The 19,411-nt window shown below is 37.4% G+C and overlaps 1 protein-coding gene across 1 annotated transcript in view; it reads right to left on the bottom strand.

The window, feature by feature from the left end:
- Znf804b (zinc finger protein 804B) overlaps nt 1-19,411 on the bottom strand; it is a 482,235-nt gene that overhangs the window by 112,218 nt on the left and 350,606 nt on the right. The gene's annotated exons all lie outside the window — the stretch shown is intronic.

The following is a 19,411-nucleotide window of genomic DNA, read 5'->3' as shown; positions in this document are numbered from 1 at the left end:
TCTACAAGTGGATTCCAGGAGTTCAGTTTTATGTTCTTTCACCTCTAATAGTCTTGGATATATCATTTCTCTACTTAAAACGTTTTCAAGTTATCCAACTGCTTATATGGTAATAATGATGGACATATTCAGTTTATAGATATAGTATCCAATATTCACAGATATTGCACACACTCACCAAATAAGTAGATGGTGAAGTGATATAAAATAGTCAACCTATGTCTTGCTCCCTTGGTAATAAAAAACAGTGATTTCTATTTCCCTTCACACTATGATGTGATGCTTCCTTTCTAATTTTCCGTCATCAGATTTATACTTGTTTCTGACTACCACCAAGCATGCCATATTTTCACATGGTCATTGGTCCACTAAATTCAAGAAACCACTTTATTAATTGTGTGCGTGTACCTACATTGTTAAACAACACAGTGAATGGCCTAGAAACAGGTACACATTTAGTATGTATTCCTTAAATTAATGGATAATGGCAACATATTCATGCTCTCTGCCTCAGTTCTTTACTTAAAATGCTCTCAAATTCTTTCACTGTCTACATGGCAATGGGATGAACACAATGATAGTAATCATTTTATAGATAAATCATCCAGTGTTGAAAGATGTCACATGCCAAACAAGATGGTGGCAAAGAGATTTCGACTAAACAGTCAATGATTATTTCCCTTGTTAGTAAACACCAGAGACACATGATTCAGATGTAAACACTGTCGGGAGTCATGCAGCCTAGTGTTGCATCAGCATATGACTGACTGCCTCTCCAAGGGTTTCCACGGGACAGGTACCTGTGGAAATGGACTCTCACTTGGCAAGGAATAATAGTTCATGGGACAGTGTAGGAATTTGCAAAATTCATGCAGCTTGAAGGTCTTTTGTCTCCCATTGTATTGGCGATTCTTTGGGTGGTTTTTAGTTTTACTTTGTCAGTCACAGATGGAACAGCTATAACTTTCCCCAGAAATTATGTTCCTTTTCAAACATTTCCCCTTAAGATTCAATAGGGGACTAATGTTTCTCAAATCTCTTATCTGGAATTGCTGACTCAGTGAAAGTAGTTAGGTACATTTGAGAAAACCACTTGGAACCTTAACCATGTCTCACAGTTCTGGAAAGGAGAATAGGGCATAAATACACAGAATACAAAAAATGTTTCAGGAATACACATGGTGCCAGCTGTTGAGAGTAACTTTCCTGGACACCAAGCATAGAATCAATGGTAAGATAGTGTATGGCTCAATAGGAAACAAAAACAATGTAAAATATGGGATGGATAAATCCATCTTTACCATACATAGAAGTATGGTTGAAGAAGTGAGGTGGGAAAACAGTGCCCTATCAAAGTCTTGTCTTTTACAGAGAGATTGAGACATGTAACCCACTTGTAGAAAAGGAAACTGTATAAAAACTATATCTTGCAGACATGAAATAATTGTCTGTGTTTGAACATTGTTGTTCTTAAAGCACTGTGCCCATGTCTATTAATTTTAATTTTGTAATCCCAAGTACCTACCAGCAGATATAAGTGCTGGGAGAACAGCATATGTCTGGCTCAATATTTAGTTAAGGCCTGCAAAAGTGATAAACCTTATGTCTACAATAAGGTTATGCAGGTGGTGGGAAGATATTCTTGGGAAGCATAAAGGGGGGACAATGGGGCCTTTCATAATGATCACGATGCATTCCTTAAATTGTTGTGTATTTCTTAAAGTCAAAATAGAAGCCAATAATAAATCAGTTTATGTAACCCTTGTAAGATAACTGTGTTTAACTATAAATAAAGATGGTCTGAGCTATTCCGGGCCATTTGAGTATAATACTCCTTGTGGTCAGAAGTTTTCCTTGTGCCAACACCCCTTCCTCACCTCAGAACCTGGACCCTAGCCAAGGCTGAACCCTGGAAAAAAACAAAAAGATAAATTGAATGAGCACAAAGAATAAGGGCAGGATCAGCCTTAATAAGTAGGAAAAATAAACCAAATACCTGGATTATCTTTCTCAGAGAATAGAAGAATTGGAGTATACTCAAGTTAACATAGGATAGAAGCTTACGGGATAGACTGTATCCAGTAAGGAAATCATAAACTATGGCTTGTGTACAAGAGCCCAATTGTTCTAAGAGCCAAGATAATGGCCTGCTGGTGTGGCCACTGGTGATAAGTGACACAGAAGGATGGCTTTGAAGTAGTGATAATCCTCTTGAATTAGAGAGCTTAGTATCAAGGGAAACTATTATTCTCATGCAGTCATTACCATTGCTTTTCCTCTTCCTCTCTCTAAGAATTACTTTAGGATAATAACAGTTATTATGACATTAGAACAACAGCCTTTGCCTTTAACATTGCTCCATTGTATAAAAATACCTCAATCTCATGAAGCAGAGAGAAAAATAACAAAATTAATGCTTGAACTATGGCACCGATGTATTTTGTAGAGGATGGTAACTTAACTGCAGCGCAACTCCTCTAGTTAATTCTTGTACTTTCTTCTTAAGTTATTTCTAAAACTCCTTTAATTATCACCTTACATGGATTTGGGAGTCATGTTTAATAATTTAAGGCTATCTTAAAGAATTAGAATCATATGGCATTTATTGGGAATGTTTTCCTCAGAAAATATCACAGGACAAAATTACACATCACAGTCCTTGCTTTATTTAGATAACAAGTTGCAATGCATAAGCTTTTACTTTCTTTGCCACTAAAGTCCTAAAGATATTATTTGATTCTTTATTATGAAGAGAGGAAAATAGGGGGTTTTACAGTTTTAATTAACAAAACACACAATTGTAGTTCATATTCAAGTGTGTCCATCAAAGCCAGACGTAAAAATAGAAAGGTATCTATCATCAGCTTAGGGAGTGGAAATGGGGAAGCTGAAACTAGGGGGGTAGAAATCATTAACCAGTGAAGAGAAAAAGAAACAAAGGAAACAAAGGGGCAAAATATATTTAAAAAGAGGGGTATTTTAAGAATATTCGCACACATAAAAATTTAGGTAACAGGTAGCCAGGCAGTAAAGGCTACTTTGTAAGACACTTGTGGTCTACCAGTTCATCTACCCAGTGAGCCTCAAGATAAAATTAGACAGTCTGACCAGATGGAGCTGAGTTTGGCGTTATGTACCAGAGAGTTGGTGGATAAAGTCTCAGACTAGAAGAATCCCTTGCATCAAACCTGTCATTTAGTAGGTAAATCACTGACATTTGTCACTTACATGTTTTGTGTCAAATCAGAGCACTATGAATAGCTAAACTGAAGATAATATTTACTGGTTCATCCTCATCAGTCAACCCAGGCATCTACCCATACTCCCACACTGCCAGTGTTCACATTAAGGATTCACACATCTATTCTTATAGGGAAACTTCCAAGTGTCATATGTTCACAAGTTTTATAGTCTCTTACAGATTATACTCTAGTAGGACAGAGTTATAATCAATGAGGTACAACATAAATTCAGGTGGTGATGGCACACACCTTTATTCTCAACACTTGGGAGGCAGAAGCAGGCTGATCTCTGTGAGTTTGAGGTCAAACTAGATTACAGAGTGAGTTCCAGGATAGCCTGGGCTATGCAGAGAAAATATTCATTGAAAAACAAACAAAAAACAAACAAAAATAAATTATAGGTCAGCGATAATCACCTGTTAACAGAGGCTTGTCTGTTTTGCTGTAATTAGGAATAATTGACAATAAAAGGAGATACTGATTGAGTCTCAGTTTCTGTCTTTCCATCTACCTCTCCCTCCATTAAATATTTGGTAAGCAGTCGCTAGTGTTTTTCTTAGTTTAATGATAATGTAATTTTAGTGACCCAATATCCCTGATGGTAAATTAGGATTATTTTTATTTTCTACAGACTATATATATATATACATTTAAAGATACAAATTAATGTAAAAGTAGTAAAAATAACAACCTGTTCTCAGTATCAGTAAATTTTAAAAATGAAAATGAATAAAATAAGAAGATAAGGTACAAATCAACCCTTGATTTACAGTTACTCAAATTGTTCATATGAATTGTAGTGGAGGATGTTTCTGGAGCTAAGAACATAAAGGATGTAAGATACCCTGTTTAGTAATTCCAATGATTCGTTAAAAGATTGATAATTAAGTTATAGTGTGAATATGATAGCTCACTTAACAAGTTATTTTAAAATATTAGGTAATGACAGTATGGTAATAATTCTGAATAATTAATTAATTTGTATAATTAATATTGTGGGTGTAAGGAGTGCACACATTGTTTTTTCTACCAAGAATTTTATAGTCATACATATTTGTTTCTGTAACCTGGCAAGTATTCTAACAAAGTACAACATTTTAATAGAATAGCGAATATTTACTTTCAAGTTACTGCAATTACCACAAGGATCACAATTATCACAATGATTACTCCCCACTAAAACTACAGGGTGCCTCTTGTAAACTAACATTGTGTGGGCACTGTATACTTTTCATATTAATCTTCACAGGAAACTATGCTCTATGATTGTCTCATTAAGCATGTGAAGGGAGGATACAAACGCTTGACCCAGACCATGTTGCAGAGATTGGAATTAGGCTCAGGTCAGTCTGACTTAAGCACTATTAATGCCTGTGCTCACAGCTGCTCAAATGATCTGCTCAGTAGCCAGGTGCAACATATGTCCAAAGTCCCATTTAACTGGCTGTGAGTATGGGCCTAGACTAAAAAAGGAAAAAAAAAAAAAAAGCAAATTCACTGCTGATTTTACATCTTGATATATTTGAGGATGCAATTGATATTGAATAAAAATTTGCATTTGAATTTTCATCATTATGCAATTCACTGCTTTAAGAATTCTAATATTCTCTAGAATGTTCTATTGGTCCCCCAAAATACATGCTCCCTCTGTTGCAAAGAAGTAGATATGCTGATTTATAAAAATTATGTTCCCCATTTCTCACTGTAGTTTATTACAACCTGAATAATGGAAAACATGCTTTCAGTGATTATTTATCTCATTTTATTCATACAGTGAAAGTAATTTAGTCTTTGAAAAATGAGAACCTTGAATGTCAGCCTGTGCCTTAAAATAGTTCAAGTACTGAAGAGTTCAGTGTTCGTAGAATAAATTAAGGGGAATAATAAAAGTAGTTAGCAAGATGGATGCGAGGAAAGGCGTTATAATTTTTGTCCTTAGTATTGTGTAACCCTAATGCAGAATAAGGGCGTGAAACTCCACTCTAGTCTATGACAAAGCATAGCCTAAACACTCACTGTCAAAATGCATCTTTAGAGTGAGGATTAACTGTCAGCCCGACATTTGAGAAAGCACCAGCAGAGGAGTAGCTCCCAAAAGTTACCCTTTCCGAAGAGAAGTTTACATTCACAAGAGAATATCCATTTTTAAGTGTGTCTACCTTTCTTCACCCTCAAAAGAATAGTGACTTCAAATCGCTGTAGATTCTCTTTATTTGTGGTGAAGAGCCTGATGTGTGTGCAGCACATATGCACATTATACAGGGACCCTTGAAGAACCACGGTTGCCCTTCTTTATCACTGACAGCTTGTTCCCTTCAGACAGGGTCTCTCAGTGAACTTGTAGCCAGCTGGCCTCTGCTCCCCCGGCAAAACTGGCTGACCTGCCCGTCAAGTTCCAGACGCTCCCATGTCCTACACCACACAGGACTGGCCATGGATTGCATTAGGGTTTGTGATCCAAACTCAGATCCTCATGTTTGTATAGCAAGTGCTTTGTCTACTTAACTAACTCCCCAGCCTGCAATCTCTCCAGTATACCATATCTCTACTCAGGGGCTCTTAATCAAAGGGAAGGAATCAATTCTGTACCAAAATCCATGGTGCTTTTTGGGTACTTATTCAGAACTTCCCCCAAGAACTTCTTCCCATACATCAAAGTAGGCAGGGTTCAAATCTAAAAGCTAAGAAAATTTCTGGAACTGGATTCTTATTGTCTAGATTATCTCTCTATAACATAGAGTCCATTTATCACCAAACTTCTTTTTGTTTTCCTCTGTATGTCCTGATTCCTCCGTATCTCCCTAGCATCTCTTGAGGGCCTTGATTCTAACCGTCTGAGTTTTTCTCACTTCCTGGAAATCAGGCCTATACCACCTGCCTAGCTATAGGCTCTTCAGCTTTTTTTTTTTAAACATTTTTTTAATTTTATTTTCCAGTTTAAATTTAGATAAGAATCAAGGTTGCTTCACAAGTCAGTTCCAGGTCCCTCTCCCATTCCCTCCCTTCCTCCCGTGCCCTCCCCCCCCTTATCCCCTCATTTCTCCAGGGAGGGTGAGGCCCTCCATGGGGGTGTGCATAGTGTGTCATTTCATATAGGGCAGGGCCTAGACCCTTCCCCAAGAGTTCAGGGTGAGAGTGCCCCTCACATTGTTCTATGGGAGTCCAAAGTCCGTGTGTATACTTGGGATGGGTACTGATCTGCTGCCCAAGGCTCAATAGATTCCCTAGGCCTCTTCACTGACACCCAGATTCAGGGGGTCTTGATCAGTCCCATGCTGGCTTCCCAGGCTAATGCCTGGGATTCAAGAGTTAACCTTTGTCTGGTCAGCTGTTTCTGGGGGTTAAACCAGCCCAGTCTTAATCCCTTTGATCATCAGTCCTCCCTCTCTGTTACTGGCTTTCTTGAGTTCAGCTCAGTACTTAACCAAGGGAGTCTGCCTCTTCTTCGATCAGCCACTAAATAAAGTTTCTGTTTCCCAGACTCTCTGGCCATAGGATTGTAGGCTGGCACTCCCCAGATCTATGTCTAAAATCCATATATGAGAGAGTGCATGCCATGTTTCTCTTTTTGTGACTGGGTTACCTCACTCAGGATGGTTTCTTCTAGTGTCATCCATTTGCCTGCGAATCTCATGATTCCATTATTTTTTTCTGCTGAATAGTACTCCATTGTGTAGATGTACCACATTTTCTCTATCCACTCTTCGGGTGAGGGACATCTAGGTTGCTTCCACGTTCTGGCAATTACAAATAAGGCTACTATGAACATAGTGGAACAGACCTCTTTGTTGTATGAATGGGCATCTTTTGGATATATGCCTAAGAGTGGAGTTGCTGGGTCTTGTGGTAGGTTTATTCCCATTTTTCTGAGGAATCTCCACACTGATTTCCAAAGTGGCTGAACCAGTTGGCACTCCCACCAGCAATGGAGGAGTGTCCCCCTTTCACCACATCCTCTCCAGCATAAATTGTCATTGGTGTTTTTGATTTTAGCCATTCTGACAGGGGTGAGATGGTATCTGAGAGTTGTTTTGATTTGCATTTCCCGGATGGCTAAGGATGTTGAGCACTTTCTCAAGTGCCTCTCAGCCATTTTAGACTCCTCTATTGAAAACTCTCTATTTAGTTCTGCAGCCCACTTTTTAATAGGGTCCTTTGGTGTTTTGGAGACTTGCTTCTTGAGTTCTTTGTAAATTTTGGAGATCAACCCTCTGTCAGATGTGGGATTAGTGAATATTTTTCCCATTCTGTGGGCTGCCTTTTTGTCTTGCTGACTGTGTCCTTTGCCTTACAGAAGCTTCTCAGTTTCAGTAGGTCCCATTTATTAATTGTTGATCTTACTGCCTGTGCTACTGGTGTTATGTTCAGGAAGCTGTCTCCTGTACCAATTCGTTCAAGGGTACCACCCACTTTCTCTTCTAAGAGGTTCAGTGTGGCTGGATTTATGTTGAGGTCTTTGATCCATTTGGACTTAAGTTTTGTGCATGGCGATAAACATGGATCGATCTGCATTCTTCTACATGCCAGTCTCCAATTATGCCAGCACCATTTGTTGAAGATGCTTTCTTTATTCCATTGTATATTTTTAGCTTCTTTGTCAAAGATCAGATGTTCGTACGTGTGTGGGTTAATACCCGGATTTTCAATTCCATTCCATTGGTCTACCTGTCTATTTTTGTGCCAATACCAAGCTGTTTTCAGGACCATAGCTCTATAATAGAGCTTGAGGTCAGGGATGGTGATGCCTCCGGACGTTGCCTTGTTGAACAGGGTTGTTTTGGCTATCCTGGGTCTTTTGTTTTTCCATACAAAATTGATTATTGTTCTTTCAAGGTCTGTGAAGAACTGTGCTGGGATTTTAATGGGGATTGCATTGAATCTGTAGATTGCTTTTGGCAGGATTGCCATTTTTACTACATTGATCCTACCTATCCAAGAGCATGGGAGATCTTTCCATTTTCTGAGGGCTTCTTTAATTTCTTTCTTTAAAGATTCAAAGTTCTTACGATACAGGTCTTTCACTTGTTTGGTTAGCGTTACCCCAAGGTATTTTATGTTGTTTGTGGCAATTGTAAAGGGTGATGTTTCTCTGATTTCTCTTTCAGCCCTTTTATCATCTGTATATAGTAGGGCTACTGATTTTCTTGAGTTGATCTTGTAGCCTGCCACTTTGCTGAAGGTGTTAATCAGCTGTAAGAGTTCCCTGGTAGAGTTCTTTGGGTCATTGATGTAAACTATCATATCGTCTGCAAACAGTGAAAGTTTGACCTCTTCCTTCCCAATTTGTATCCCCTTGATCCCCCTTTGTTGTCGTATGGCAATAGCTAGCACTTCAAGTACCATGTTGAAAAGGTATGGAGAGAGTGGACAGCCTTGTTTTGTTACACCAATCGCAGAAACACATCTTCACACAGTGTACAAACATCCCACAGCATTCCCCCTTTGTCTAAATAAAAGGAAAGGTTTAAACTCTACACAGTAAAAGAGCAATTATCTCAATATAATAAGAGCAATTATCTCAAGTAATCATTACAATTACAATGTCCATCTGTATTTGGTAAATTCTAAGACATTATTACATATCCTATCTTGATAAGTCCAAAGATTTATTCTTAATATTTGTTTATATTGTGTGAAGATCTTTCATTGTCATTAGTTTAATAAAAAGTCAAATGGCCAATAGCTAGGCAGCAGAGTTAGGTAAGTAGAATAAGTTAGACATACAGAATAAAGGTGAGGTTAAAAAATTAAACCATGTAGTAGAACATAGATTAATAAAATCAGCATTATTTAAGTAATAAGGGCTAGTAGAACAAGCGTGAGATAAGCCCAAGCTTTCCTAATTGAATAATTCTCTGTGCCATTACCTATGGGTTGGCAGTCCTGATGAGAGATGAGTGAGTACTACTACTGTGTTGATATTTTGTTTATTCTATAACAAATAAAACCTGCCTGAAGATCGTAGTGCAGAGCTAAGGCACTAGTTAACCATAGAGGCCAGACAGTGGTGGTACACACTTTTAATACCAGCACTCAGGAGATAGAGGCAGAGGGATCCCATTTCTATGAGTTCAAGGGCACCCTGGGCTATATGAGAATGAATCTGCCTGAAAATGAAGAACAGATCATGCAGAGGTAATCCTAGCACTTAGGATCACATGCCTTTAATCCCGGCACCAGGGAGGTAGAGAAAGGAGTGATATGGCTGGACAGAGAGAGGAATATAAGGCAGGAGGAAACAGGAGATTCCAGTCTGTATGAGCAGTCTGTCTGAGGACGCAGTCTGAGGACGCAGTCTGATTACTCACAGGTACAGGATCACCCCTTTGGTCTGAGCATGGGTAGAGGTAAGAGTGACTGGGCACTCTGCTTCACTGATCCTTTCAGATGTTACCCCCTGACACATGATTCCGTGTTTCTATTGTGAAGACCAAAGAGAATTTGTACTACAACTACAGTGAAGTGTAATTTACTTTCTTTTCCTTTGATAATATTCAATGTAAATTTGTGTGTAAATATTTTTGGAGGTGTATATATTTGTGTGTGAATATGTTTATATGTGTGTTTGTATATATGGTGTTTGTGTGTGGTCATGAGAGAATGAGTGTGTATGTTTGTGTGTTTGTGTGTGTGCATGCATGCATGTGTCTGTATGTGTGTGGGCCTATGTTTGTGAATTTGCATATGTACATGAGCATGCTTATGTATTGTGCATATGTGTAAGTGAATGTGTGTATTGTGTACTTAAGTGTATATATGTGTGCTTGAGTGTATGCATGCATGCATGTTCATATGTTTATATATGTGTTTATATGCATGTCTGTGACATAATTGTGTCATTGAAGATATATTTCTTTTAAAAAGGGGAAATTGCACCAATATAATTCTGTAAAGCAAAATTTTAATGAAAACCTGAAGAAGAAAGTTTTATCTTATTCTCACTACCTTTTTTAAGGAGATAGAAAATATAGGTTTGAATACAATCAAACTTTCTGATTTATGAGGGCTTTTGATTACTATACTGTTGTTTATTTAAGGTCTCAGTTTGTAGCCTGGAACTCACGGTGTGAACCAGACTATTCAGATGATCTCTGACTCCCTAGTATGAGTATAGGGATTGCATGTGTACAGTACAACACCCAATCAGCTTTTTAAAACATGTTTTCGTATTATTAATGTGTGTACGTGTCTTGCTGTGTGTCAGAGCATGCTTATATGGATGTCAGAGGAAAATCTATGAAAATGTATTGTCTCTTTACAGCATGTGTGTCTTGTGGCTCATGCCTTCATGCTGGGTGTTAATCACCATCTCTCTGCCCCATCAGGTTGGGGATTTTTGCCTTGTTTTGTTTCCTTTAGCATTATCTGTCTGTGTGTCTATCTGTCTGCTTTACTTTGGACTACTTAGCAATCACACACAAAATAAAGACAGTACTACACTAGCTTAATTATATTAACATTATTGATATTGATTTCCTTAAAGTTGTGATTCGCTTCTTCCATAAGAGGAATGATCTTTGCATTTGTAGCATCTAACATATTTTTCTTACTTAAAAGAAACTCAGTAAATAAACAGACAACAATGGTAAAGGATGCAATTCCCATTGTACTTGTAGATATCATAGGTTACCCTAGCAACATAAGTTTCCATGGAGATGTACACTGCTGAAATGTTGATAGAGATACTGAGTGGGTGTGAGTACAAACAAGTAGAACTTTTACAATAGTTGTAAGGTGAAGGGATTTAGGATTAGGTAATCTATTACAAAATTCCCCACGAAATTTAATGTCGCAACCAGCAAAGAGTAACACATAGACATGCGGATTTCAGGCCTCCTCTGCCTTTTCCACCTCTGCATTTAATTGTGAGCAATGTTCAGAATTTTTCATATCTTAAATCAGATATTATTAAAATTGTAATGCTCTGTCCAGGGAAGATATGAAGTCAACCAATTCCTAGATTATGAAGTACGATTTTTCTTCTTATTAGTGATTCACTTACATCGTTGACATCAAATGATGAATGCAATCACTTTAAACGCATGAAATTGTCTCTAGGAAACCTACATTGGCAGCAATTCAGTTCAATTCTAATTTAGAAAGAATGACAAATTTCTGAGTTTCTGGTCAAATGCCAGCCTGTTTATTGCATTTTTCTTCATGAAACAATAATTAAATATCTCAAGTTTGCTTATATAACTTCTAATTTTGACAAAGCTTCCTAAAAGAACAGGTATTATTTTTTAGCGATACATTCACTTCGATAAGATCAAATGTTTACGAGAATTCAAGATCACTAAATTCATCTTTTCTAAAATGAATTAATATATAGTTCTACCAGAGAAATCTTTTGAAATGAAATGAAGAAATACCAGGTGCATCCTACGATAATCATAACAATAGCTATTGATTCATTGCTAAATTATGCTTGTCTAATTATAAGACAAAAGGGATAATATAATTTCCATATTTCTTCATTATTATAATTTTTATTTTTAGAAATTAGAATATAATTGTATCATTCTCTCATCTCCAATCCCCTCTCCAACTCATCCTCCATACGTGTTTTTGTCCTTATTCAACATCATGGCCTTTTTATCTTTAATTGTGTTTGTGTGTGTGTGTGTGAGTATTTATGTTTGTGAGTGTGTGTTAACCTATATAGGAGACTTTTATTTAAACTACATATGTTCACGTGTACACAAATTTACATCTTTTACATTTTTAAGGTAATTCATATAATTCTTAGTGACTCTGTCAGGCATCCTTAGTGTTGTTTTGCTCTCTTTCTTCTATGTTTATCATTCTATAGTTCTTACAGGTCTTGTACAAATGTAATACAGCAAAAGCTTTTAAAGTTGTAGATTGTTATGCAGAATAAGCAACCAACAAAACAGTAAAAACACGTTACCAAATTATTTTTGTTAGATATAATACTGACTAACCCACATTGAAGTCCTATTAATCTCAAATAGAAAACATCCAAACTTGCATCAGGGAAATGAGACAATATCACTGGGCAGGGATGACAAGGAACAGAGATGGTGAATGTCCATCAAGAATGCATACATGAAAAAGTGTAAGGAATAAATAAATGAAGGAATTTTATTTCTGTGTATGTGTTTTGCTATGGGCTAGGATAAAGGAAAGATTTTTGGAAATCTTGAATTATGTATTATGGGACCAAAACCATATAATTTTACAACACAAAGTAAAAACTGAAATGTAAAAGATCATGTATCCCAATAACAATTTTATTGGTTACTTTATACTGCTGTCATAAAAGTCTTCATAGCCAAAAGTGAGTTGTGGGGGAGTTTACTTATCTTATGATTCAAGGGGGAAGGGCAGGGAGGCTACAAATCATCTATGTGCTTCCCTATTGATGTACTTTAGTAGGCAAGGCTTTATCGACTGAAGGTTCAAAAATCTCCCCTAACAATGCTTTGGGGCAAAATATTTAAATATATGAGTCTATTGGATACATTTCTCATTTAACCCAACACAATAATACATCAATCTGTATTTGTCAGTTAATAACACAACCCACAAATTGTGCAGAATAGGAAAGAGTTGGAGAGATTTATAGGAATTCAGAGAGGTCCTCTCAAAATAAAGTCTTTTAGTTAGAAAAAGAATGTATAAATAAATCACACTTTATTAGTTCTTCCTTCATTAAACTTAAGAAAGACAATTACTATGTGTATATAGTGTGATTCATGTCATGTAATGACTACAACATAGATGTAGAAGAGCAGAATGAAAACTATGAGCTTCACAGGATGCAGAAATTGTTATACATCCCTTCTGTCATTTCCCATATGACAAGGGAAATCTCTTGGCAATCTCCAAGACAATAGTACCTGTTGACAGACCATATTTACAAATAGTAATTCCACTTGAAATTCAAGAGAAAAATTTCTATATTTGAGGATATGATTTGAGAAATTATCTATTGTGTGGGTGTATAGAATATGATAAGGGAATGGGTTTTCTTGCTTCAGACTGATGACAATTTGCAGAGGTAGTAACTACCATCCTATCAGCTCAACCCCACAGATAGGTAGAACTATAATGAATATAGACATATTGCATTCATCTAAATTGAATGCATTTAAATGAATATGTTCATTGCACATCAGACAGGAAACAATTTCATTTAGCTTTTACTCCTGATACAGCTATTTATTGCAAAAATGCAATTAATAGTGTCTGACATTTCATTTCCTAATGTAAGAGAAATCAATGAAAAATGCCAGGTAACTACTTTTCTAAAAAGTTGCTAGTGACAAAACCAGTTACACAACATTTTTGTTTTTTTTATGTGTCACTCTCAGTTTCCTCTCCCTCCCCTCCTCTCCCACTCCCCAATCCTCCCAACCCCTCACCCCCACTCTATCCCCCCTCTGCTCCCCAGGGAGGGCAAGGGCCTCCATGAGGGATTTTCAGAGTCTGTCACATCATCCCTTTTTTTCAATTCGGGAAACTGCAACACTTATAAAAGGCAAGAATATTCTTTCAGAGATGAGCTAGACACTGGTTGACCTTTGCTTGGGAATTCACCTCAAATATCTTTCCTTCAAAAAGATTCAATAATTATCAAGCAATTTGCATTAGTTTGGCTTCTAATATACTCTGACATTAGTCGATATAGAGCTTTCTCCGTGTTGTCCATATGCTAAAATCATCCTTGGAAATTCCTGCAGTTATACAATCAAATAGTGTGAAGCAATTGGCCTTGATTCTAAGGACTCCATCATGAGATGCTTGTGAATACTGCTAAGAAACACTGTTTCCCTGAGTGTATGCTGATGATAATAATCCTGCTGTGTCTGGATAGACTGATCTATAACCAGAGATGTTTAAAAAGTGATTCTGCACCAATTCTTTAGTTGAGGGTCATCTAGGTTGCTTCCAGGTTCTGGCTATTACAAATAATGCTGCTATGAACATAGTTGTATAAATGTGCTCTTTTGGGTATATGACTAAAAGTGGAATTGATGGATGTAAAATAAGCTTGTTTATAATTTAAATGGAAGAAAAAGTGATTCTGTTCACAAAGACACCACACTGTCATTTCAAGTTCTCTATTCAAAGTTTCTAACAATTATTTTATAGTAGGCAATTTGCTTTCAAACTTGGGGACAGCTACAGTTGTGAAGGAAGTACACTTTAAAGACACTGTATGTCTCAAATCTTGCAAGCAGAGAAAATATGTCAAAGCTAGAGAAACATATTAAAAGCAATAGTTCCCTTTGAGACAAAGACATTCATAATGACAAATCTACCCCTATAATGAGATTGATGACTACCTTATATCCCATCTTAGAGCCTTCATGTAGTAGCTGAAGGAAGCAGAAGCAGGCACCCACAGCTAAACACTAAACTGAATTCCTGGAATCCAGTTGCAGAGAGAGAGGAGTGATTAGAAAAGGGGGCAAGGTCAGGCTGGAGAAACACACAGAAACAGCTGACCTGAAAAAGGGGGAGCAGAAGTGTGATGGTATGGGGGGTCGGTTGGTGGAGGGAATAGGAGGATGGGAGGGGGAACTGGTATTGATATGTAAAAGAAGATAGTTTCTAGTTTACATTAAAACGATCTAGAAAAAAGGCCAATCTAATATCATGAACATTTTTGTAAAATATTAGTTCATTTTAAAAAATAAACTAAAAATGTTTGTCAGTTGCAGTTAGAAAGGCTGATTAGCTGTAAACCAGGACTAGATAATAAGTGCCACAATGAATGTAATGAATAATGGTGTAGCCCTCCAAGACTATGGGTGCTATGTATTGAGGCAGTCTAAAAGAGGAACTTCTATGATTCCATTTTAAACTAAGAACATTTTAAGAGCAGAACCATCCTTTTCTGGAAAGGATCACAGTTACACTCCTGAAAAGGACATTTTACTCTAATAAACTTTTGGCTTGCTCAAGTTGAAGAAAGATGGCAAGTGGCAGAGTCAGGGTTAGAATTAACATCACTATGGCCTGCCCTTGAGAGCAACAATAGAGGAATTAAATGGAAGGGTCCATTTCCTAACTTTGAAAATGCAATTGATACAGGTATCAGACTTCTGTGCTCTTGAAAATTAAAATACATAAATTTACATAGGTTTAAAATTGAAAGAAACATACTACCTTTTGTCAGATCACATAACTACGTTCAAAATATATTTGACAATATACTTAAAATTACATTTTTTTCTTCTTTTTTTCCTTCTGAGGACTTTAATGTTTTTTCTCAATATGTTTTTATTTAAATTAGAAACGTGAATGTTTCACATGTCAGTCCCAGCCCCCTCTCCTACCCCTCCTCCCTTGTTCCTCCACCAGCCCTCCAGCCCCCCACCCAATCCACACATCATTCCCCAGGGAGGGTGAGACCTTTCTTGGGGGGATCTCTAAAGTCTGTCATTTATTCTTATGAGGCCAGGAATGGAACATTTTTGTTTTGCATCCTTTTCTAGAAGAGAATCATTATTAAGAGACTCCTTTTCTTTATTATATTCCTCTAAGCTGAAAAGCTACATTTGGGGTTTCACTAAGCTATACAGAGTGTCATTAAAAGCATTGAACTTACTCGGTATTAAAACCTGGTTTTACAAGAAAGGAAGCCACTCTCCCCTTCTTGATTCAGGAGCAACATTTGAGGTAAAAGAAGAAATGAAAAAAAATCACAGCAAAGATGGATTAGCATTTTTTTCTTTTTCCATTATCATGCTTTCCGTGGAAGAGTTTAATGGAGAGGAGATTTGGTTGTTGGTCAAGGTTGGTTAGTTACTCCAGCATAATACTATATGAGATAACAAATGGGGAAAGAGGCAAGCTTTCCTGAGCAGAGTGGGAGCAGGGTGGGCAGGGGAGTGGGAGCTGGGAGAAAAAGAGAGGGGAAGAAGAGGAGGAGGAGAGACTAAGTCAGGGTGAAGCAGGAAGGTTAGGGTGGGGAAAACCAGGGTGGAACAGGATGAGAGATACCATAATAGAGGGAGCCATTATAGGTTTGAGGAGAGATCTGGCACCAGTGAGATCTCTAGTGATCTACTAGGATGACACCAACTAGCAAAGTAAGCAGTAGTGGAGAGACTACCTTAAATGTTCATCCCTGATCATGAGTTTGACAACTGCCTTATATGCCATCCTAGAACCTTCATCCAGTGGCTGATGGAAACAGAGGAAGACACCCCCAGCTAAACACATAACTGAACCCCTAGAAATCAGTGACAGAGAGGCAGGAGTGATGAGCAAAGGGGTAAAGAATGGGTTGGTGAAACCCACAAAAGAGCTGACCTGAACAACGGGGAGCTCTTGGACCCCAGACCCACAGCTGGGAGGCCAGCATGGGACTGATCCAGACGCCCTGAATGTCGGTGTCAGCGAAGTCACCTGGACAATCTATGAGGCCCTGGGCAGTAGATCAGTATTTATCGCTGGCATACAAACGGACTTTGTGTGTCCATACTACAAAAAGGGATGCTCTCTCAGCCTAGACTCTTGTGGGAGGGCCTAGGCCCTGCCCTGAATGAAATGACAGACTCTGGATGTCCCCTTTGGGGAAGGAAGTAGGGATAGGTGGGAGGCTGGGGGGGGCACTGGAGGGCCTGTGCAGAAGGAGTGGCTTTAGAGGGAGCTGGGATTGACTTGTGAAGCAAGCTTGTTTCTAATAAACAATAACAACAAATTATAAAAGATCCACATTTTAATGAGACCATTGACAACCTACAGAGATGAAATTCAGTCACAAGCTATAAAGGACAGCAAAATTGTAGGCTATAAACATTTGTGAGTTTTAGTGTGAGTTTAGTGTGTAATCAAAGAAGGAAAACAAGGGATGACTGTGTAACCCGTGCAAGAATAAGAACATAAATCTCATTAACAAATAATTGCATTAGGGATCTAAATTATTAATTGTGGCTTTGATTCTTCCAAGTAAAATCAATGGCAATTGGTGCATACTTCAATCAAGGGGTTAAGTTGATGATGAGAATGACCCCCAAGAGTTGTACAGCTCCATTTGGTAATGAGATTATGACTGAAGCTGCTGTGTATCAACAAGAAATAAACTGTGCAAATATTATAGGACCAGTGAGTTTTGACTCTTGATTTTTTTGTATTGCAAATAGCCATTATTTCTGACCAGTGGCTAAGGTCATAATTTCTAATTTTCTTCATACCCTATGTGACTATTTTCATTAAACATTTCTCTTGAATTTTTAAGTATTTCTTTCATGGTTTTAAAAAACATTTGAGTTCACACTGAATTATTCAAAGCAAAATCAAATTATCTTTAGAAAATATGTCAACAGAATTATTAATTTCTATGCACAAAGCCATGGAAGACCCTGATTGTGGCTGCTATTAGGTTAAATATTGAATTTTAACTCTGGGTGGGAAGTTTATCCTTATTAGTGGTTTCATTTGTCAGCAGACCTCTATTCTGCTTTAGCTGCAAGGAACATTTAAACCCAATTAAGTAGAAAAAAATCTGCTATCATATAAGAAGAAATCTTCATCGACAACAACACTATATCATTAAATATTGAAGTAAACATGAACTTTATCAGAGTTTAGCAGCAAAAACTTGAGTAAAATAATCCCTCTTCATTTTCTGCTTCCTCAAATACTGAAAGGCTTTACCTTGAAAGTCATGGAGGGAACTCAGATAATGAAAACAGGTGAACAAAGATGTAAGAGTAGCAAGAAAAAACAGATATCTACTTAGTAGATGAGTCCTCATTTCATTTGAAGATGGCTAGAAGAGAAGGAGAGTAAGGAAGAAAATTCAAGCTTGTAGGGTTGGAAAACTAAATCATACAAATTATGTATGGTAGGAGAAGGAAAGCGGAAAACATAAACACTTTCTTCAGTTTCACATACAATTTATTTAGGCAAAACCTGTTTTGGAGTCAGGAAGATGACTCAGTGCCATGCTTCCTTTGCAAGCATGAGGACCCAATTTCAATGCCCACAATCCATTTTATCAAGCCAGTAATAGTGATGAGTTTATAAATATAACATTAAAAGGGTAGACAGTTGACCCCCAGGGCTCACTGGTCAGTCTATTATATCTTATTGGTAAGTTTAAAACAAAAGACCCTGGCTCAAAAGATGAAAGACTCCAATAAAGGAAGAATGCCCAAGGCTTTCCTATGCCCCTTATAGGTTTTCACACATGCACTCTTATTCCATTCCACATATTAAACAATATGAATAAAACAGTCAGGGACACATATCTTTGTCAGTTATCCCTTATTTTATATTTATTTGTGCAATGTTGAAAGCACAGGAATATCAATAATATTTACATCCATGGAATCAACATTTTATAGAGTCAACCCTGACCTTAATCTTGTCTGGTTATGACTGAAATTACCAGTGCCCTTTCCTGCAAATTTCTTGTCAGGGGATATTTTCAGACATCAGAAATTTTATGGTAATTTTTAAAAACAAGATTTTCAATCTGAATTGAATATTTTATTAGTCAGGAGAGAAATTCAAACCCTCGATATAAATTTACCATCTCTTTTGTTGAGGTCTGATTGAGGCAGATGCCAGGGATGTTGTGTCTGCTGTTTCCTCTATTGCTCTCTACTCTATTGCTTTGAGACAGGGGCTCTCTCTGAACCAGAAGATCTCTGTTTTGGAATAGGCAGTCCCGAAAGAGCTCTTGGAATCAGCCTCAACTCCACACTTTACCTCTCCCCAATGCTAGGGTTACAGGTACACAGTCCTGCCCAGCTTTGCATGTTTATGGTAGAGATTCCAATCAGGCCTTCATTCTTCAGTAGCAATTGCTCTTGCCTACCGAGTCATCTCCCAAGTCCTCTAATATTTTAGCTGCTATGTAATGTGATGAGTTTCTTCATACACACACACTTGTGTGTGTAGCTCTTAATTGTTATTCACTTAGTCATCCCATCTGGAGTTTTTTACATTTCTGTTATGATTTGTGCTATTTTGTTTCTACAGAATTCAACATCAAATGTAAAACAGAGCATTAGATATAAGTGTGATATATTCTCTCTCTATCTCCGTCTCCATCTTGATCTCTGTCTCTCTCTGTCTGTCTCTCTCTGTAAGATAGACTTATTCACAGAAAACACATAAACTTGCTCATTTGAACATGTCATATATTTACTTTTATTGTGATTACAATGAAAATATTCCTATAT

This window comes from Mesocricetus auratus, unplaced genomic scaffold (genome assembly GCF_017639785.1).
Source record: "Mesocricetus auratus isolate SY011 unplaced genomic scaffold, BCM_Maur_2.0 Super-Scaffold_100051, whole genome shotgun sequence".
In the NCBI taxonomy this organism is placed as follows: domain Eukaryota; kingdom Metazoa; phylum Chordata; class Mammalia; order Rodentia; family Cricetidae; genus Mesocricetus; species Mesocricetus auratus.
This window is presented reverse-complemented; position numbering and strand designations above follow the sequence as displayed.